The sequence below is a fragment of the Rhinatrema bivittatum genome, chromosome 3 (genome assembly GCF_901001135.1).
Source record: "Rhinatrema bivittatum chromosome 3, aRhiBiv1.1, whole genome shotgun sequence".
In the NCBI taxonomy this organism is placed as follows: Eukaryota; Metazoa; Chordata; class Amphibia; order Gymnophiona; family Rhinatrematidae; genus Rhinatrema; species Rhinatrema bivittatum.
Window position 1 is genome coordinate 304,242,299 of NC_042617.1, and position 19,968 is coordinate 304,262,266.

At 44.6% G+C, this 19,968-nt stretch overlaps 1 long non-coding RNA gene across 1 annotated transcript in view; it reads left to right on the plus strand.

Moving 5' to 3' along the window:
- Nucleotides 1–8,105: 8,105 nt before the first annotated feature.
- The window catches only part of LOC115087656, a 44,590-nt gene continuing 32,727 nt past the window's right edge, over nucleotides 8,106–19,968 (plus strand). The window contains exon 1 of the long non-coding RNA XR_003855569.1: nucleotides 8,106–8,255. This is a non-coding gene — a long non-coding RNA (uncharacterized LOC115087656). The remainder of the gene's footprint in view (nucleotides 8,256–19,968) is intronic.

Genomic DNA, 19,968 nt, shown 5'->3' on the forward strand with positions numbered 1-19,968 from the left:
AGTAAGTTTAAATGGAGAACTTTAACCTTTACTGACTATATTCAACATATAGTACAACATTAAGGGCCGGATTTTAAAAGCGTTACACACGTAACCGGGTTTACACGCACCGGGCCTATTTTAAAAAGGCGCGGCGAAGTGCGGAAGCCCCGAGGCTTGCAAAAAGGGGTGGGGCAGGGCGGAGCAGGGGCGGGACCAGAGCCCTCCGTCAGAGCGGCCATTGCCGCTGTGTCGGAGAATCGCATGCCAGCAGGCTGCCGGCGCACGCAACTTGCGCCTGCCCGGAGGCAGACGCAAAAGGTAAAATAAAAATTTTGGGGGGTGTTAGAGTAGAGCCAGGGGGAGGAAAGGTTAGGGGAAGGGGTGGAAAGGTCAGGTTAGGGGGGAGGGAACGGTGGAAGGCAGCACGGCTCGGCGCATGCAAGGTGCACAATTGTGCACCCCCTTGCGCGCCGACCCCGGATTTTATAACCTGCGCATGCCTGCGTGCACAAGTTATAAAATCGGGTGTACATGTGCGCGCGCCGGGTAGTGCACGCACATGTACGCCTGGGCGCACCTTTTTAAAATCTACCCCTAAGTGATAAAAGAATGAGGATAACAAAATTCAAAATTCATAATATCCTTATATAAGCTTAATTATTACCATCAATGTGGCCAGTCAAAATAGACACTTCTGGCTGTAAACAAAAGCCTTCACTTGTCTTATATTGAATCATCAGCCAGAGTCTATTTTTTCTCAGTTTTGCAAATTTAAATACTCAAATACTTATCTTGATCTGTGCAGTGAATGTAGCAAAAAAACCTGACACGGAGCCGTGTTTCGGAAACCTGCATTAGGGGGTACACATTCTTATAATGAAGTCACAGTGTATCCAACAATCATTGCTAAAAAATGAAAAAAATAAGAATGTGGAAAAGAAATCATCAGAACTAAGTGACCAGATCACATTTATACTAAAGCACTGACATCATCGGACACTCCCTACAACAGGGAGTAAGATTTGCACTATGCTTTACAGCAAACCAGCGGAGAGAAACATCTTGCTTCACTTTTCTAGCTATCTTCCTCCTTCCCTTAAGAATATTTTACCAATTGGGTCAATTTCTCCGGGTCCGCTGGATTTGTTCCACTAAAATTGAATTTTTGAAACATGCACAAGACCTCAGTGCTTGTTTGCTAGCTCGAGGTTATCTTTTTAAAATAATTAAAAAAGCATTCAAGAGAGCCTATCATGCTGAACGAACTTGGCTTTTGTTGGACAACCAGCCTACTGATTCAGCACAGTTGATATGCACATTACAATATTCTCATTTTTCTTCCAGTATCATATCAATTATTTATAGATATTGCATGTGTTATCCCTGCATCCTGTGTTTTCGAATCGACCACTAATAGCCTTTAAGAGAGGCAAAACTATTTGGGATTATGTGGTCCATTCTGAACTTCCCCCTGAAAATCATATAGTATCAACCATCAATGTTGGCCACAAAACATGTGGCCATTGTATCTTCTGTATCTCCAGCATTACTGGAACACAGTGGATCCATCCTAGCTCAGGGAAGATTATAAAGTTTTTTGGAGCAACAAATTGCTTGTCTTGCCTCGTGATTTATTTTTTAGTGTGTCCGTGCCAGAAGATCTATATTGGACACATAAAGAATTCCATTAGAACTCGTCTCACTGAACATAAAAGTTGTATTTCTACTTGGAAGATGCAAGCCCCGATTGTGGCTCATGTATGGAACAGAACCATTCTTTCTCTGATTTGAGATGGGGGAATCTTGAACATGTTGGAGACACTATTAGAAAGAAGAATCGGATATCTCAGTTGAATTTATGTGAAAAATTTTGGATATTTTATTTAAATTCAGTTGCTTCTCATGGTCTTAACCTCGAAATTGACTGGTACATGTTGGTTTGAGTTAATCACATTGTACCTATCAATCACTTTAGAGAGGTATAAAAATGTAATACTGGAAGATACGCTTACTTCCGGTTGATCGTTTTCCAACTTTTTTGATCATTTTCCAACTTTTTTGGATCGTTTTCCAACTTTCAGGAAAAGACTCAAAACGTGGCTATTCAAAAAAGCCTTCCCAGATTCGGATTAAATCATAACTCACCTCTAACCATCTTCCAATCACTACCCATATGCAGAAAACCATTACTTCCTATCACTACCCTTACATAAAAAACTACAATAAGTTCAAATGGGCAAAACCTAGTAAATACCAAAATCTTTTGCAAATGTACCTGATCAAATCTTTGTAAATTTACCTTGTCAAATTTCGGTTAATATATTATGTTAATTTTCCTATCATTTTTCTCTGCTCCGAGTTGTACTTATCCCTGTTTTATTGTAACTGTAACTGTTTTTTGTTCAGCACCTGTTATTTATTTCGTTCACTATACCTTTTATCACTCCCCTGTTTATTGTAAACCGGCATGATGTGATACTCTCACGAATGCCGGTATAGAAAAAACTTAAATAAATAAATAAATAAATAAATAAATAAATAAATCGTTTCGCGCCAAAGGTTGGCGTCTGTGGGTATGATTGAACATCAATTTTTCAATACATTATTATTATTATTATGCGCTATTACCCCTTACTGAGTAAGGGGTAAAGTTAGCGCATCCAAAACGCATTGTACTGTATCGGCCTGACAGTATCTGCCCACTGATAGAGCATCTGACAGGGTGCCACACAGGAAGAACTTGTAAAGTTGGAACTAATGATGTGCTAACGATTTCAAAACTATTTGAGTGGCTGCTGGCTGGATGCACAATGCAGTGACTATTTTTTGCTGTAGAGGGGGGGGGGCAGGTTTGCAGGAGGTGAATCCATCTACTTTGGCAATGATTATTTTTACATCACCCGTGGGGTTACATGGCAGGTTGCTAAAGAAGGACCATCCTCCGTTCATAGCTCAGACCTTCCATTTGATCTTAGCCAAAATGCAGTTGGTACCAGTTGCGACTGACGGGAAGTGGCACGGCAGGATAATCTATTCTGGGACCCCTGTTCTTCTTTCTCTTTGTACACAGTTTAAAGAGAGGTGAGCAGTAGCACCCCAGTTTTTGCCGATGACACTAAAATTGGCAGTATAGAAGGTATTCCCTGAAGATGCTGAGCACATGCAGAGCAACATGGATAACAGTTGGGGCTGACAATATTTTTTTAATGCCTCCCTCTGCCTTTCTTCTCACTTCTGAACCCACAAAGGTGGCAGAAGAGCATGTAGCGGGTCTTACGTGCGTCAGAAGGTTCACAAGTGCCTCATGGCCCGTAATGAATCTGCATTTTCCACAATTTAAAATAATTCATGATAGCTCAAATCAGCTGTCTGAACTGGCAGAAAAACTTTGGATTGCCATTTAAACAGAGCTACTATTGTCTTCAAAATCAGAATAAAAATCTGACTCTGCATGAGCCCATCTGAGCCACAATGTCAACTGAATCACAGTGGACATTATCTGACAGAAAAGCAAACATACCCCCCCCCCCCCTCCCCCATACAGACAGACAGACAGACACACCTACACAGACAGACAGACAGACACAGAGCACTGCAGTTAGGCGTTCTGCATGGTGTGGATCACTGTTTTATTTCCTCTTGTTTCTGTTTACTTCTGGCTGGGGGTTTGTACAGTGAGCAGCCTGCACCTGCAGTGGGGAGGCAGGGCAGGCGGGAGCAGGGAGGATGTGCGGTTTGAATGAGTATCTGATAAGCACTTTCACATGTGTACCCCTCAGACTGGTGATAAAAAAACTTAGCTGCAATCTTTTGGGTTGCATCCGTTGATGCCTCATATTCCCTTGTACAGTAATTTTTTCTACTTTAACACTTCCCTCTCTTTTTCCAATGACACCAACTGAGCTCTAGTTCATTAAATGCTCAGTTCTAAGCAGTGTGCTAAAAGAGTCCTTACAACCTGTAGACTTCCAAGCGGAGGTGAGTGAGCTGCGTATGCAACGCACAAGATCAGCAATCACGAAGGGCGGCGCACACGTTTTAAAAATGTTTGCTGTCGGTGCCGTGCCTTCCTTAAAAGTGGGTGTAGCCCCGGTCCCGCTCAGGTCCTGGGTACAGGGACTCACAGGAAAGCTCACGGCCAAGGACTGGCCACATGACCTTGTGGGATTCCCGCAAGGTGGGAGGGGAGAAGAGAAAGCCCTTAGACGATAACTTTGAAACAGCTACCTGGGTGCGCATGTGCACGCGTTTGCCGGCTCGCGCCCAGGGACAAGGCCATTTGATAGCATATGCTCGTACATTTCATAATATATGTGCATATATGCGCGCGTGTTATAAAATAAGCTGAACGCACGCATGTGCGCGCAAATGCTGCCTCTACCACTTTAAGTGGGGGAATTTTATAAGGGACTCGTGCTGATGCCATAAGTAGTTTTCCCAGCTCGTTCCCAGTTTGCCCAGTTAAGGGACAGGACTTCCAAATCCCCCTAGTTTATTAGACACCCTTTCCCCCTGTTAGCCCCGACCCTTAAAACCCCACTGACTTGCCTAGATTTATTTTGTTTCATTACTTATCTGCCATCCTTAGCAGTAGTAAAGTTACACGGCAGGGGACCCTGGGGCACACTTGTGCGTGTAAATATTTGTGTTTAGATTTCAGGTTAAAGCCCCAGAATGCCCATGTCCCACCAGACCACACCCACACCCCGCCCCTTTTTTGGACTTTTCCATTTGTGTGCGTTCCAGGAGATGCATGTGTACACAGGCGGCTTTTAAAGTCTGCTCATCGCCGGCCCGACATGCTCGTGAATCTCCTGAGTTCTGGCGCGCGCTGGGCTTTTAACTTCACCTGTCAGGGTTTTACATCACTGAGGCTCTTCTGCTCGTCAGTCCACTCCAGGTTCAAAAACCCTACACAGACACCAGGACCATTGTTCAAAAATATTAATTCTTTACCGGCACCAATGGCAGATAAAACAAAGTCCAAAGATACAGCAATTGCTAGTGCACCAAACAGCAACACAAAGTCTGAAACAGCTCAAAAATAAAGCTCAGTCCCTTTCGACAGCAATACATTGCCCTTCCCAAACTGGTCAGCTCTTGGGACAGGTACCACTCTCCCTCTGGGCCCTCCAGAATGCCTGCTTTTTTCCTTTCTGTAGCTTCTCAAATTCTGGGGAGCTTCTGCCTGACTCCTTTTCAGCCAAGAACTCCTTCCTCAGAGGAGTGGCTTCTTCACTAAAATGTTTCCCAAGATAGATAAGGAATTTCAATCACTTCTGCATCCAGGTAACCTCTTCTCTTCTTCGGTTCCCTTAAGGTTCTCCCTGTTGAACCTCAGGAACTTTTTTCCTTCCTAGAAGTATGGGTACCCCTCCCTTGAGTTTCAGCCCCCTTCACTGGTCAGGAATTCTTCCTTCTCCAGACTCTCCTTATTTGTGAGAAGATTCCATTCCAGATACGTGTGTCATTTCTGTAGAATTGTAAAATAGTTTAAAAAAAAATTAATTAAAAAACCCCACATATTAAGCCTCTCTGTATTGGTGAGCAATAGCTAATGCCTTCATTAACAAGGGATTTGCATGGAGGAGCACTAAACCACATACTCATTTTTACTCCAGTTTTAATACACAAAAATGTGCACAGAACCATGTGCTGACATAGGCCTTTAGCCCAGTGCACTTTTACAACATCAGGGCCTGTGGCTGGTAACTCTGATTTCATGACAAGGTCTCTGTGGAGAGCACGGACTCAACTGTACGCCATCAAAGTCCATCATGGATGCTGACCTCTTCCTATCCCATAGCAGAGGCCTCTCTGTGGCCATATCCCCGTGGGGTTCTCTGCAGCCTTGGGGAGACTGCATGGTCAGTGGGGGCGAGGAGATGGGTCAGATTCCCTAACTGTGGTGTCATATTGCCTTCACATGGATGAGAGATCACTGAGCTCCATTGAGTATGACGTAGTTTCTCGCCATTGGTCAAGATCCAGCTGTGACCTAGCACTGGGAGGAATGGACTGGGAGCAGGGAGGCTTGGATTCAAATCTTGCCCCTGCCTGTGAAAGGAAAGTCCCTACTAGTACTACTCCGTGGAAAGGTGCCACTTTCAGACTACGGATGACAGACTGGCTTTTCCTCCAATTTCAATCTCAATTTACTTTTCCCCATCTGAATCTGTGTCACATGGGTACAGCAGGTTAATCAAACCTTGGGCATGCCAAACCTCCTAATATGCTCCCACACTCGCTGATCCTACACTACTGACACACCAGCTCTGTTGAGACCCTGTGACCATAAAAATTAAGGGCACCTACTCTAGCAAGGAGCAAATTCGGGGTCCCCCTGTAAAGGCATGTATATCAGGACCCCCCTTAAAAGACCAGGACCAGGTATTTAACCAGGTTCACCTTATGGCTCAGCTCAGAAGGGAATTCTGGTCCCAGGGCATTTCCCTAAGCAGGCGAATAAGAGAGCAGGCCCAGGAAGGAAAAGAAAGGTCCTGAGGATAAGGAGAAGGCAGCTCCTACAGCAGGACTATCTATTGCTATACATTTTGTATTTAGAACTGCTGAGATAAGCAGCCCTTTCTATATGTTTTCTGTTATGCAGTAAATAGTAAAGCTGATTCTGTGGAGAAAAGGCTGGTGGAATCCAGACTATTCTGTCCTCCGGCACTCTTATAAAGGCCACTCGTACATTATCACACTCCCTTAAATGGGTTTTCCGCCATTCCCCAAAATCTGGCACTTTAGGTGACTGCCTAGTTCATTCAATGGAAGAATGGGCCCTGTCCCTCAGCAAGAAAAGCTAGCTCCCTCAGGACAGAACCGCTAGGCCTATGAAATATAAATAACTTCCTCGGAAGGGACTCAGCCCCAGTTCAAATGCTCAGCGATACCACAGAGGCCAAGTTGATCCAAAAAACCATGCAGAAGAAAGCATTTCCAGACAGAACTTCCACAAAGTCATTTAGGGGGCAATTTTCAAATGAGTGCGAAGTTTCAAAGAGAAAGGTCCCAGGTTGCTTCTGTTTGAAAATCAGCATGAGATAAAGGCGCCTGCGCGCTTGGCACCCTACTATTCAAGCAGCCGACTGGGGGCAAAATAGCATGCAGGCAGTTGAAAAACGGATGCATGCACAGTGTTTTCCTTCCCTTACCTACACATGCCCACAGAAACTTTGGCTTCTGTTTCCCGCGGCTAAAAGTGCATGCACTGTGGAAGCCCACGCGTGCCTTTAGCTGCTCCCAGGGCATTTTTCAGTCAAGTCATTTTACCCAGGTAGCTCGCTGTTTACCCATGCAAATGGCTTTGATAACGGTCGTCTAAAAGACAGATTCCCCTCTCCATGCTCCCCCTTTTACTTTCTCCCAGCTCTCTTTAATTTTCCCTTCCTCCTATGTTATCGGTGACCTAAACATCACAGTTCTCAAATGAGCCGTCCCAATCACTTTACTCGTTGCAAATTTAGTGACTGCATGTGAAGAATAGCTGCAGAACGGATTCCCCTCGAGGGCCATCCGTGCAATCAAACTCTGCCTATTTTTTATTTTTCCCCCATCCCTCCTTAAAAGAACAATACACGCAACCCTCATCACCCATATTTAAATCTTTGTCTTCCCCCCTTCTTCCCTTCCCTATCCCCTTTTTTCACCTTTATCCTTTTTTCTCCTTCCTTCTTGTCCCCTGTACCTTAGTCTCCCCTATGCATGATAACTTCCATATCGTCCTCCTAACAGTGCATGAGGTGCAACTGGCTCCAGATTTTTCAGGACAGGTCGATCCAGTCCTGGTTTTACTCCTCAGCATGCAGGAACTTATAGTCTTGATTTTCTTAGGGAATGCAATAGGGAAATCAGAATAAGTCCCAGCCTGCAATGGAGTAAAACCAGGACTGGATCGACCTGTCCTGAAAATCTGGAGCCAGTCAACTAAATTGCTAACCTTCTAATGCCATTGCCCATAGTAACAGTTTGCTATCTTTGAACCCCATCAGTCTGGACCCGGCACGTCTTTCTCCCCTCCAAACCATCTTTTGCAGTCTACTTGATGTTTATGCAGATCAAATAATAAAAAGAAGAAACAAATTTAAAAAAGGGGGAGTAGTCTATTGTTTTCTCAATTGATGTTGCAGACCGTATTGAAAACCAGTGGAGCCCCTGCACCAACTTCTGATTGGCGACCAGGGCTCACGTGAGAGGTCATGGGGGAGGACAGTTGTTCCAGGGCCCTCCGCAGCAGGCCGCAGTAAGGAAAGCACACCACCATCACGGTAAGTGGTGTTCAAAATAAAATTCTTTACTGGTAAAACTTGATTGCAGAGAGAAACCACAGAAAGTACGCTTGTGTTTAGTGCACAGTCAATACAAAAAAAAAAAACCCGAAGTCCCAGAAAATCACAGTCTTAGTCAATAGCAGTTCTGCCTGTGCTGGCAGTAAGTACTTTTGGTAGGACCTGCAAAGCTGGCTGCAGACCCCAGGATCCAGCGGATTAGCTCGGGAGGCTCCTCTTCAGGAGAAGCTGATGAAGCCTCTGCCGATGCTCCCTCGGACAGCATCTACATTGGCTTCCTATTTGTGCAAGAAATTTGGACGTTAATTCGCCAAACTTTCTATTAACATAAAAACTACCTGGCTTGGGGCAGCTTAAGAAATAGACTCATGTCTCACATGCTTCGCTCTCAGAATACAGGTTTGCTGGAAATTCTCCTGATACAACATGGTACATTTGGGTGAGGTAAGGGACCGAGCATTGTCGGTTAATGGTCCGATCTTTTAAAAAGACCCTCAAAATATGGTTATTCCAGCAGGAATTTGGTGGTATAAATGCCAGAAGTTAATATTTTAGTGCAAAGACAGTTCTGGACTCATCTATGCTGGCAGTGGTGATCTGGTGGATGTAGCAGGAACATCAAGCGGATTTAGTGATATTTGTACAGTCTTGTTAGTTTATAGAACACGTACGCCTTAATTATGTTTATAACCTTCTCTTCTTATAAATCGCTGCAACCATTTTTTGTGAGCATGCGATATAAAAATAATTTTAAATAAATAAACAAACTGCAGGAGCGCTTTTTCCCCAAGTTTGGCAATGCTCCTCATGACTCCTAGGAAACCCCACTTTTTACTGAATTCAGTTCATCTCCCTGGGCAGCTGAGAAATAGGGAAGCATCTCTCTGTGTATACATGTAAACGTGTATACACAGAGAGATGCTCTGTTTCTTCAGTAAGTCTCAGTGGTCCCCCTGGATCTTACGATATGGTCTTTCTAATCTTAAAAGGTCTGGGCTCCCCAACCTTGGGTCCCGGCCACCTTCTTGGGAGAGGAGGCAGACAGGCAGTTCTCTGCTCTTTGAGGGACCACCCCGAGGAACCTCTTTCTCAAAAGAGAAACCCCAAAGAATCCTGAAATACAGGAATTTTGTTAAATGGATAACTCCCACCGGTGAATGTCAACCACTTCTACCACTCCTATTCTACTCTGGACACACACTGGGTCCGTAGAGACTTTAAGGCCTACTATTAAGGGCAATTTTGGTGGTCCCCTAACACCAGTTATACTGTTCATGTCGCAGTGTGTTGAACTCAAACAGCTAGCGGGGTATTGAATCTTATTCTGGTTCTTCCATTTTCATTCTTAATTCTTATACCCTTCTCTCGGTGGTGTATGAATGTAATCTCATTTCCCTGGGCACATTTTTGCAGGCTCATTCAATTTTTAGCTCATATTTCTCTTCTGAGGTCAATTCAGCATAGGAAAGTCATGCGTAGAAACTTGGACTCTGGTTCGCTTCTTGTTCTATTATTCGTATGATGTACTGTATTTTATTCTCTTTCAGGCTGATACAGTACAGTGCGCTCCAACGGAGCGCAAGGTTGACCCACGTTTGGATGCATGTTTTCGACGCGCTAGCTTTACCCCTTATTCAGTAAGGGGTAATAGCGCGTCGAAAACACGTGTCCAACCCCCCCCCCCCCCGAAACTAATAGCACCCGCAACATGCAAATGCATGTTGATGGCCCTATTAGTTATTCCTGCGCGATTCACTAAGTAAAATGTGCAGGCAAGCCGCACATTTTACTTTCAGAAATTAGCGCCTACCCAAAGGTAGGCGTTAATTTTTGCCGGCACCGGGAAAGTGCACAGAAAAGCAGTAAAAACTGCTTTTCTGTGCACCCTCCGACTTAATATCATGGCGATATTAAGTCGGAGATCCCGAAAGTTAAAAATAATCAAAAATTAAAAAAAATAAAAATTTAAAATTGGCCCGCGGCTCGCAGGTTGAAAACCGGACACTCAATTTTGCCAGCGTCCGGTTTCCGAACCCGTGGCTGTCAGCGGGTTTGAGAACCGATGCCGGCAAAATTGAGCGTTGGCTGTCAAACTCGCTGATAGCTGTCGCTCCTGTCCAAAAAGAGGCGCTAGGGACGCGCTATTGTCCCTAGCGCCTCTTTTTACCATGGGCCCTCATTTAAATATTTTATTTTAGTGAATCGCGTGCACAGGAGAGTGGCCTGGGCGCGCGCCGGGAGAGCGAACTTTACTGTATCGGCCTGTTTGTTGTCTATTTATAGGTCTTCCTTTGCCTTTTCAGTACGCTCTAATTTCTTTTGCAAGTTAACTACAGTTTCATCCTGTTTCTCTGTCTCTTCCACCTTGTTTCCATGCTCAGTAATCTCTTTCCACATATCACCTATTTTACCCAAAAAGCTCGACTTTAACATTTTCATCTCTGATTTTAATGTTTGCAGCCATTGTTTCATATGATTTTTGAGACTGGGCATAGCATGGCTTCACTCCTGCTTCTTCTCCTTGAGCAAAAATATTTTCATATCTGTTTGTTTTTTTGCACACTGATATACCTAGTCAATTTCTAGTTTACAGATGACTCACATTGGCTTCTTTAAGGAGGTAATCTCATAAACCCGCAAAAATTAAACAGCAAATATGTACATAAGTTACCCCAATTTTCAAAGAGAAAATACGTTTACGTGTATACACAGATCTTCCACCTACACAGAATTATACCTGCGAAATTGTGCGCAGAAATATTCCCGGAAATTTTACACACATAGTTTTGAAAAATGCAAACATATGCATATAAGTGCAAACCCACCCCCAGGAATACCTCAGTCTAGTCTGCTTAAACTTATCCACAAACATGATACATGCGTGTAAGTTCACCTGCCTATTGGGACTGTCTTTTGTGATCTGAATTTGGCACCCTCTTGGGTCAGTCCCTGCTTAGAACCCTACATCGATGAGCCTTCCACCCCTTTCAGTCCCTCCCAACCTGGAGGGCTGTGGTTGGTTACCTGCTCCTATATAGTGCAGCAATTTATCTGTAGAGTCATTTTGAGTTTGCATCAGAGCAGTGAGGATGCTATTTTTCCATTCCCTGATCAGGCCTCCCAACCTTATCCTGAACTTTTTTGAATTAAAGATTTTTAGTGATCGTCAAACAGGTAAATAACAATAACAGTAAAGAAGAGAACACATATTCTGAATCGAACAATTGTTGACTCTCATTTTACACAAAAGAAAAGATAAAGCATACCCCCCCCCCCCCATGAGCTCACAACAATCAGAAAACAGTAATCAGTCATCGCCAATAAAATCTAGAGGAGGTTATTAAAACAGTAATTTCCACTCCCTGGTGTCATGATAATTCAATTTTGAATAGTTTCCTCCCAATGTAAATAAGGACCCCATATTGCTTGAAATTTTTATTTGCTTTTAGACAAAGCAGCTGAGATGGCTGCCATCCTGCAATAAGAATGTACTCATTGTTTTACAGTTTGTAAAGATGGAATTCTCGTTGATTTCCAGTGAAATGCTGTGGCTATTCTAGTTGCAATAAAAACTTGTTGACAAAATAGTATCTATTGTTTTGTCAATGTTGTATGGGGGATATTAAGCAATGCAAAACCAGCATCAGATAAATTTCTAAGCCCCAAATCCTTTCCAGCCATTGCATTACCACATTCCAGAACTCAAGAGATCTTCCCACAACTCCATCACGCATGAAAGAAGGTTCCCGTATGCCCACATGCCCTCCAGCATAATTCACTGATCTTAGGATATCTGTGGTGTAAGGTGTGGGGAGTAAGGTACCACCTAGTCAGCATCTTACACTGTTGAATTTTATGTATTTTATTATTTTGTAAAATAATTAGGATATGGTTTTTCCATGTTTTTAGGGTTATTTTTAGTTTATTTTTATTATTTTATTTTTTAATGGATGCAGTGTTATTTTTATTTTTTGAATGAATTTTTTGGACATGTCGTTAAAGACTGCCTGGTAAATTATGTAAACCGACTTGAGGTGTATACAATTTGATCGGTATATAAACCGTTTTAAATAAATAAATAAATAAATAAATAAATATAGAACATTTCCGTAACGAGTCATAAATCTGGTCCCTTGTTTCAGAGTTGTATGATTGCCCTAAATCGGCTTCCCAAGCAGGAATATGAGGGTGAGGCTGTTTTACTGGTCCATTTAGGATAGCGTATATTTTAGAAACCATGCCTCTTTTCTTGTCTGCATCCTCACAATAATGCTAGAATAATGTTTTCCCTTGATTTAAGGAAAGCATTATTTCTGGTGATCTCAAAAAATGCAATACCTGATAACCAGCCAAAAAGTCATTATTAGGTAAATTATAAATAGCTCGTGTGTCATTCCACTTCATAAGAGATCCTCCCTGAAGCAGATGTTCTACCCTAGTAACTCCCTGTATTTACCATTCCCTGAACGATTTATTATGTCTCCTGGCCGGAAAGCGGCTACTAGAAAAAAGGTGGGGTAAATGAAAATATTCCCTATTTCCCACCATCTGAGCCAAACTCTCAGGGTTGTCTCCAAAGAGATTGGTAATTCACCCACAGTAATCCAGGTAGTGTACTACATGGTTGCCACAGCATTGCTCGCAAGGGCATGCCTCTTACAATAGTTTCCTCAAAAGAAACCCACTGTTTCATAGAGGTTTCTCTGTGTGCATATTATCCAGTATGGCTTTAAGTAGTACCATTCTAGGTTTGGTACCCCTAATCCACCTCTGTCTCTGGATGTTGCGCCGGAGGTGGACCCTTAGCCCGAGGTGGAGTTGACGCTACCCGCAGGGCAAGCCCTACTGGTCCCCACCATCTTTTTCACTCAACGCACAATTAAGCTCTGGAATTTGTTGCCAGAGGATGTGATTAGTGCAGTTAGTGTAGCTGGGTTTAAAAAAAGATTTGGATAAGTTCTTGGAGGAGAAGTCCATTACCTGCTATTAATCAAGTTGACTTTGAAAATAGCCACTGCTATTACTAGCATCAGTAGCATGGAATACACTTAGTTTTGGGTACTTGCCAGGTATTTGTAGCCTAGATTGGCCACTGTTGGAAACAGGATGCTGGGCTTGATGGAAGGAGAGCTAGGGGAAGTCAGGGGGCGGAGCCCGAAGTCGGCGGTGGCGTTCCTGCCACGGATCGAGGCCTCCTGCCCCTGAGCAGACAGGGGAAGAAGAGCGGCGAGCTGCAGGCGGCTCTGGCGGCCCACAGCGAGACGGAGAGGCGGCCATCAAATCCCCCGTTTGAGTGTCTAGGCGAGCATTTAGGTGGTCAATGGATGTTGATAATGCCTCTAAGAATCGTTGTTGTTCCTGGCTCTTCTGGGCCAGGCCAGGGACTGCCTGAAGAGATGAGACCTGAGCTGGGTCCATGGAGTTAGCAATCTGTTAGGTTGAACTAGGTTTGTGGCCCTTGGGTCGTGGAGAAAGCTGACTCCACCCACAGGGAGGAGCCATGTGGGGACTCTCCATGACAGGCGGAGTCTCAGCAGTGATGGACACAGGAGTCAGAGAATATTTATTATACAGCAATGGAGAAACCCAAGGAGCAGGTTTGTAAATTCAGTCCTGGAGTAGGAAGACCTGGGATGGATTCTCCGGTAGTGGTCCGCAGAGCGGGGTAGGCCGGAGATAGATGTTGGCAACTGGCACAAGATAGTGTGGTTCCGGTAGGAAGAAATCCATCCAGCAAGATGGAAGTAGTAGTGTACAGCAGGTCTTGTACTTACTCCGTGATGTTGCAGTAGAGAAACGTACTCACAAATGGAAGTCCCAGGATAGCTCCGAGGAAGTGGGTCGGCAGAACCACAACAGGAAGGCCCTCCGAGAAGCGAATAGCCAGGAGCGAGAAGAGCACCCGAGGAGCGAGTACTCACAGTGCCGAAGACCCAAAGGGAAGCTGGAACAGGAAGTCCAATTGTAGTGTGGAATTAGGTAGGAAGGAATCCTTGCTAACTCAAGGAGCACGGAGCTGGAAGGAGTTTAAATATCCCTCCCTGAAGTGATGTCATCCGGAGGGCTGGCCCAGGGTTCCCGCCCTGGGCCCTTTAAATTCTCCCCTGCTGGCGCACGGTGCCCCGGTGCGCTGTTCACGGCGATGATGAAGGCCCCCATGTGCCTCAGGACGCGCTCTGCTCGTGGCGAAGATGAAGGCCCCAGCGAGCCGTTTGCAGCGAAGATGAAGGCCCCGGTGAGAGTGAATGTGTGTGTGTGTGTGAAAGGAGAAGGTGTGAGAAAGGGGAGGGGGTGTGAGAGAGGAGAGGGGAGGGGGTGTGAGGGAGGAAAGGGAGTGTGGGGGAGGAGAGCCGGTGTGAGAGAGAGGAGAGGGGAGGGGTGTGAAAGAGGGGAGGGGAGGGGATGTGGGTTAGGGGAGGGGTGTGAGAGTGGAGAGGGGAGGGGTGTGGGGGAGGGGAGGGTGAGAAAGCAGGGAGAGGGGAGGGTGAGAGAGGGGAGGGTGAGAGAGAGAGCAGGGGGATGAGGGAGGGTGAGCAGGAGGGTGTGAGAGAGTGCATGGGAGATGATAGAGTGGGTGGGGGAGGGATGCTTGAGTATGGGTTTCAGAGAGAGGGAGCCTATATGAGGAGATTGTGAAGGAGTGTGTATGTATGTGAGAGATTGCGAGCTGGTGTGTATGAAAAACGGATCATGTGTATGTGAGGGTGCTAGCCTGTGTGAAGGGATTGTGTATGTGTGAGACAGAACTTGTGTGAAGGGGTGCAAGAGAGAGAGACATAAGTAGCCAGTGTGAGGATGTATGTGTGAGAGAGAAAGGGAGCGAGTGTGAGTGTGTATGCAAGAGAGATAGACCCTGTATGAGGGAATGTGTGTGTGCAAGAGAGAGAGAGGGAGCCTATATGAGGATGTGTGTATGTGCACTAGAGAGAGGGAGCATGTGTGTGAAAGAGGGAGGGACAGAGGGAGCCTGTGTGAGGGGCAGTACTGAGAACGGGGTCAAACTCTGGGACTGGCAATAGAGTGGAAGAGGTTGAGCCTGGAGATGGTGGGGAGAGATACTGGCAGGTGGAGGAGTTGGGGGCCTGAGAGGGCAAAGTGGCCAGGGGAGAAGGGAGAGAGAGTGGAAGGGACACTCTTACAATGAATTTCTAGGGAAATTCTGCTCAAAATATTTAAAACTCTGCATCTTTAAGTAATAACTTTTTTCTGTATCAATTTAAAATGTAATTACTTAAAGACTGTCATGTAAATTGTGTTATTTTTGACCAATATAAAGTTTGCAGAATTTTAAGTTTTTGTGCACAGAATTTCAAAATTTTTTTGCGCAGAATTCCCCCAGGAGTAGTAAAGTGCACTTAGGCAGGTGAATCCTATGGACAATTCAATGGCACATTCTGTAGCAATTTTCAAAAGCCCACTTACTTGAGCAAGGTGCATTTACTCGAGTAAAACCCAGTTTTACACGTGCAATGCTTTTATAAATCAGTTCCACTGTGATGGCATCTCAACCAAGCCTCCCATTGCTGACCTCACACATTCCTGGCATGTACGTTTCCTACAAAATTCGGCCCATCCCAGCAAAAATGTGCTCTTTTACCCAGCAAAAACCTTTCTTGTAATGGGAATGACCGAAGGCAGCCGTGCAGGCAGCTGGGCTTTGGCACTGATAAAGCCCTGCCTGCAGTATATGGTCTGAATAAAGAGCAGCCCTATTAGAAAAGAGACTGTGAAACCTCCGAAATATTTCCTGTGTGCTTCAAGCCCCTTCTCCCTCTAGGGCTCTTCATTCTTCTTCTCTTACAGCTGTTCCTTGTTTCCCAACCACTTGTTCTTCCTGTTTTGCAGGAACGTTGGAGTCTGATACTTTCGGGGGGGGGGGGGGGGTGTAGTTCAGTGAGAGGGATGGCTATCTTACAACAAGCCAACAGCTGGACTTGATCCTCCCCTGAGTCTGCCCTTCTCTCCCCTTCTGCTGTATGAGGTTTGCTATATATAGCCTCAGACAACCAAAACAACAGCGTGGGCCTAGGGTTAATGACCAGAAAATCAGTCTCATGTGCTCTAGCCCAGAGCTCTGCCATGCCATGCCTTGCCAAGAGATGCCGCATGATTGCCTATTTTCCCCAGCAGAGTCTGGGCACTGGCAGCATGGGCAAGACAGTTCCCCCGGCACGGAGCTAAGCTGGATCACTGTCATCAGTTGCTGGTGGAATCCAAAAAATAACCAAGTATCAGCACTGGGAACCTTTGCAAAGTTTAATAAGGTCTGCTGAAGAGAGCAGAAGCTAGGGGAGATTTTATTTTGTTGGGGGAAGCAAGAAGATTTTACTTCTATGTCAGGAAAGGGGTCTTCACCCCTTCAGTATAAGGAAGAGGCCATTCATATCATTCCACCCCCTTGGTCACACCTAACAGAGAAAGAGAGAGAACAAACAATGACTTTAAACAAAAGTGAGAATGTAGTCTCCTCTCTCTCTCTCTTTCTGAAATTCATAAGTGCACCAGAGCAGTCCCATACGTTTTAGAAGTCCTGCAGATCCTTCCTCAGGCTTTACTGCCAGCGCAGGGGAAGAAAAAAGGAACCCGAGAAACCCAAAGGAGGAAAGACAGTAATGGGAAGGAAGCAGAAAACACAAATGCAGCTCTAGTTCATTCTTAAACGTGATGGGCACGAGGGTCCTTGTCCATTAGGAGGGAGAAAAATCTCCTCCGGTGGAGGAACAAATACACTTCCAAGTCCTGGTTTCTTTTGAATAAACACCACACAAATATTTGATGTTCCCAAAGGCTTTTATGGTATTAGCAGCAGCAAGTATGCTGCTCACGCAGGTGTCTGAGATGGACAAAGAACTGAAGGAGGATTCCGGTCAGCAAAGTGAACCCAAGCGTAGTGACAAAAGATCCCTTAACAGGAGCAGAGACCTTCTGAAGGAAGACTCTGTTATTAGAGTGGAACCCTTACTTGGGCTATTTTAAGTCCCAAGGGCACACAATCTAATTTATATTTTCTAGGGCTGCTCTGGCTAACCATTCACTCCCACGCTGACTCTTAATCCCTGGGGGGGGCGGGAGGAATCCTTTTTATGGGGGAAAGCTCTCGCTTATGGCCCAGACGATGAAAGAAGGTCGCCAGTGTGTGTGCTGTACCTTAGGTGCTTCCCATGTGGTGAGAGGCTTTAAGAATTAGACAGGACCAGGTCTGGGGGTTAAAATAAAGTTTACTGATTCATAAATTTAAATAAAGTCCATTTGTCCAAAATGATGAGTGCACCTCTGACTGTAGTTACAGGGTTATCTTTCTGTGCAGGTAGGTGTCCTTATTACAGACCTCTGGGTACAGCCCGTGCTGATTTTAAATGTGCATAACTCTCCCAGCGGCTGTGCTGTGGGAATCCTAGTGGAGGGGTCCCCTTTGCTTTGCAGAAATCCTACCTTTAGACATCTTCTTTCCCTCAGACCCCCAGCCTGTCCTGGTTCCGTCTTCTGCAGAGATCCAGGTGGGGTCTCCTTCTCTGATACGTCCTTCCTTTGGTGCAGCTGCTCTTTTATCCTTAGCTGTTACTTCAGGTGATTTCTCTTGTGGAAAAATCTGTAGGATCAGGCTATTTCTCAGCACTGCAATCCCAGCGGGAAAGGGGGATCCAAAAACCTCCCCACTAACTCTAAGTCCAAAAATACTTCATACATCTTCCTAAACTGGCATTCATGCTGTCACAGGTGCTTGCCACATTCAGGTTGCGAAAGGGCTCACTGGTCTTCAGCCTCTGTCCTTTGAGTACGGCCAGCGAGGGTGACTTTCCACAAAGAAGAAGGGGGCTCCTCTAGCCTTCACTGTCTCTCGCAGCAGGATCCACCACTGGTGCTGCCTACTTAGAGTTTAGAGAAGGCTCACAGGTCTTTGGTGAGAGCCCTTTTGCCCCTAAAGGGCACCAGGCTCAACAATCTATCTTTCGATAACTCAAAATAAGAAGGATCCTCTGGCAAGGTGTGCAAAATGAGGTGTCCTCTCTGAAAGAAAACTCCTTAGGGCAAGGCCGGGAGGCCTTACCAGAGTGTGGGAAACATACATCCTTTCCCTCTGTCTGCTTTCTCAGACTGAGCCCCCTGAGTTTTAAAATGGCTGCGCTAAATAACACTGAGTCATCCAATCCAAAGTCTCCTGGTGGGAGGGCCTGAAGGGATGGATGGCTCCTAAGTGTGTTCTAAGGACAAGGATAGTGGCATCTAGTGGCCAGACCGGGAGGGTCTGCCACAAAAGGAATTAACCTGGGGGCAGGTTTGGAGAGGTAGAACAAGATCAAATGCATACCGGAATCCTCAGCTTGCGAGGAGACAAACAAAATTATTAGGACTTGTAGTGAAGAAAGGGAAAAAAAAGAGGTTAATGTCATAGTTCACAAATAAACTCGCTAGAATCCAAGTTGGTATAATTTGAGGAGTAGATATTCAAAGACAAAGTTATCTGTCTAAATGGCTTAATTGACATATTGTTTATTTATTTATTTAATTTGATTTGTTAGGCTTTTATATACCGATGTTTGGACTTGCCATCACAACAGTTTATAGACATTTCAAACCTAGAAACACAAATTTCAACAATGCATAAAAATAATAGAAGTCAATAAAATCATGAGGGCCAGCATTAAAACATACACGTATTCCAAAAATAGTAATAAAATAATAAAATTTCAGTGGTAAAAAACATAAAAAACACATTATTAAAGTATTGTTATAAAACAGTTAATAAATCAGGTAAATAACTTAATCTATATGAACTAAAAAAATAATAAGCAAAGACATGGTCTTAAGAACAGTCCATAAAACAAAAACGCGTTTGAAGGTTGTGATTAGTGAGACTGAGATAAATTAGCTTTAACCAATGCCTTCCTTATAAGCCTGTTTGAATAATCAGGTTTTGAGATTTTTTTTAAACAACTTAAAATTGGTTTGTAACCTTAGATCAACTGGTAAAGTGTTCCACAATTTGGGACCTGCAAGTTATATTGCTCTTTGACCACGGTGAGTCTGGCTGAGGAGACTGAAGGTATTGACAGTAGACCCTTATTGGCGGATCTAAGATTTCGCTGTGGAGTGTGAAGACGAATGATAGCCTCTTAACCAACCAAATTATAGCTGGATATGTTGTTATACATCGGGTATATCTGCTAACTTAGCTGCATAACATTAGACCTGCTCGGAAAGTTATATGGCCTTGTGGGGCCATATAACTTTAGACTTGACTGGATATATTCAAAAAGAATATAACCATGTGGGAATGAGCAGTGATTCCCACAGGCCTGGAGACAAACTAGACTGACTCCAGCTTTTCTTAAAATATGTTCTTTATTCACAACTTCACAACTTCACAAAATAGTAGACTATCTTATAATCAGACAGGGTACTCTCTTTACTTACAGTGTGTTGCTTCGTCTCGGCTCAGTGTTTGGACAGTGTAGCATACAGGAGCTGCCTTCCTCCCGGAGACCTGGGCCTGGTCTGGTTAGCCCCACCTGAATCCCAGCGGTTATTCCTCCAATCTCTGGTTACGCCCTCTAAGCCCCACAGGATCCTGCTCATAAAGCATACTTTCCTCAGTGGATTTAAGGTGGACCAGGCATCTAGCCTGGTCCTGCACAGGAAAATAGGGGAATATTAGGAAAGCTGCCTCAATACCCCTCCCCTCAGCTTGGAC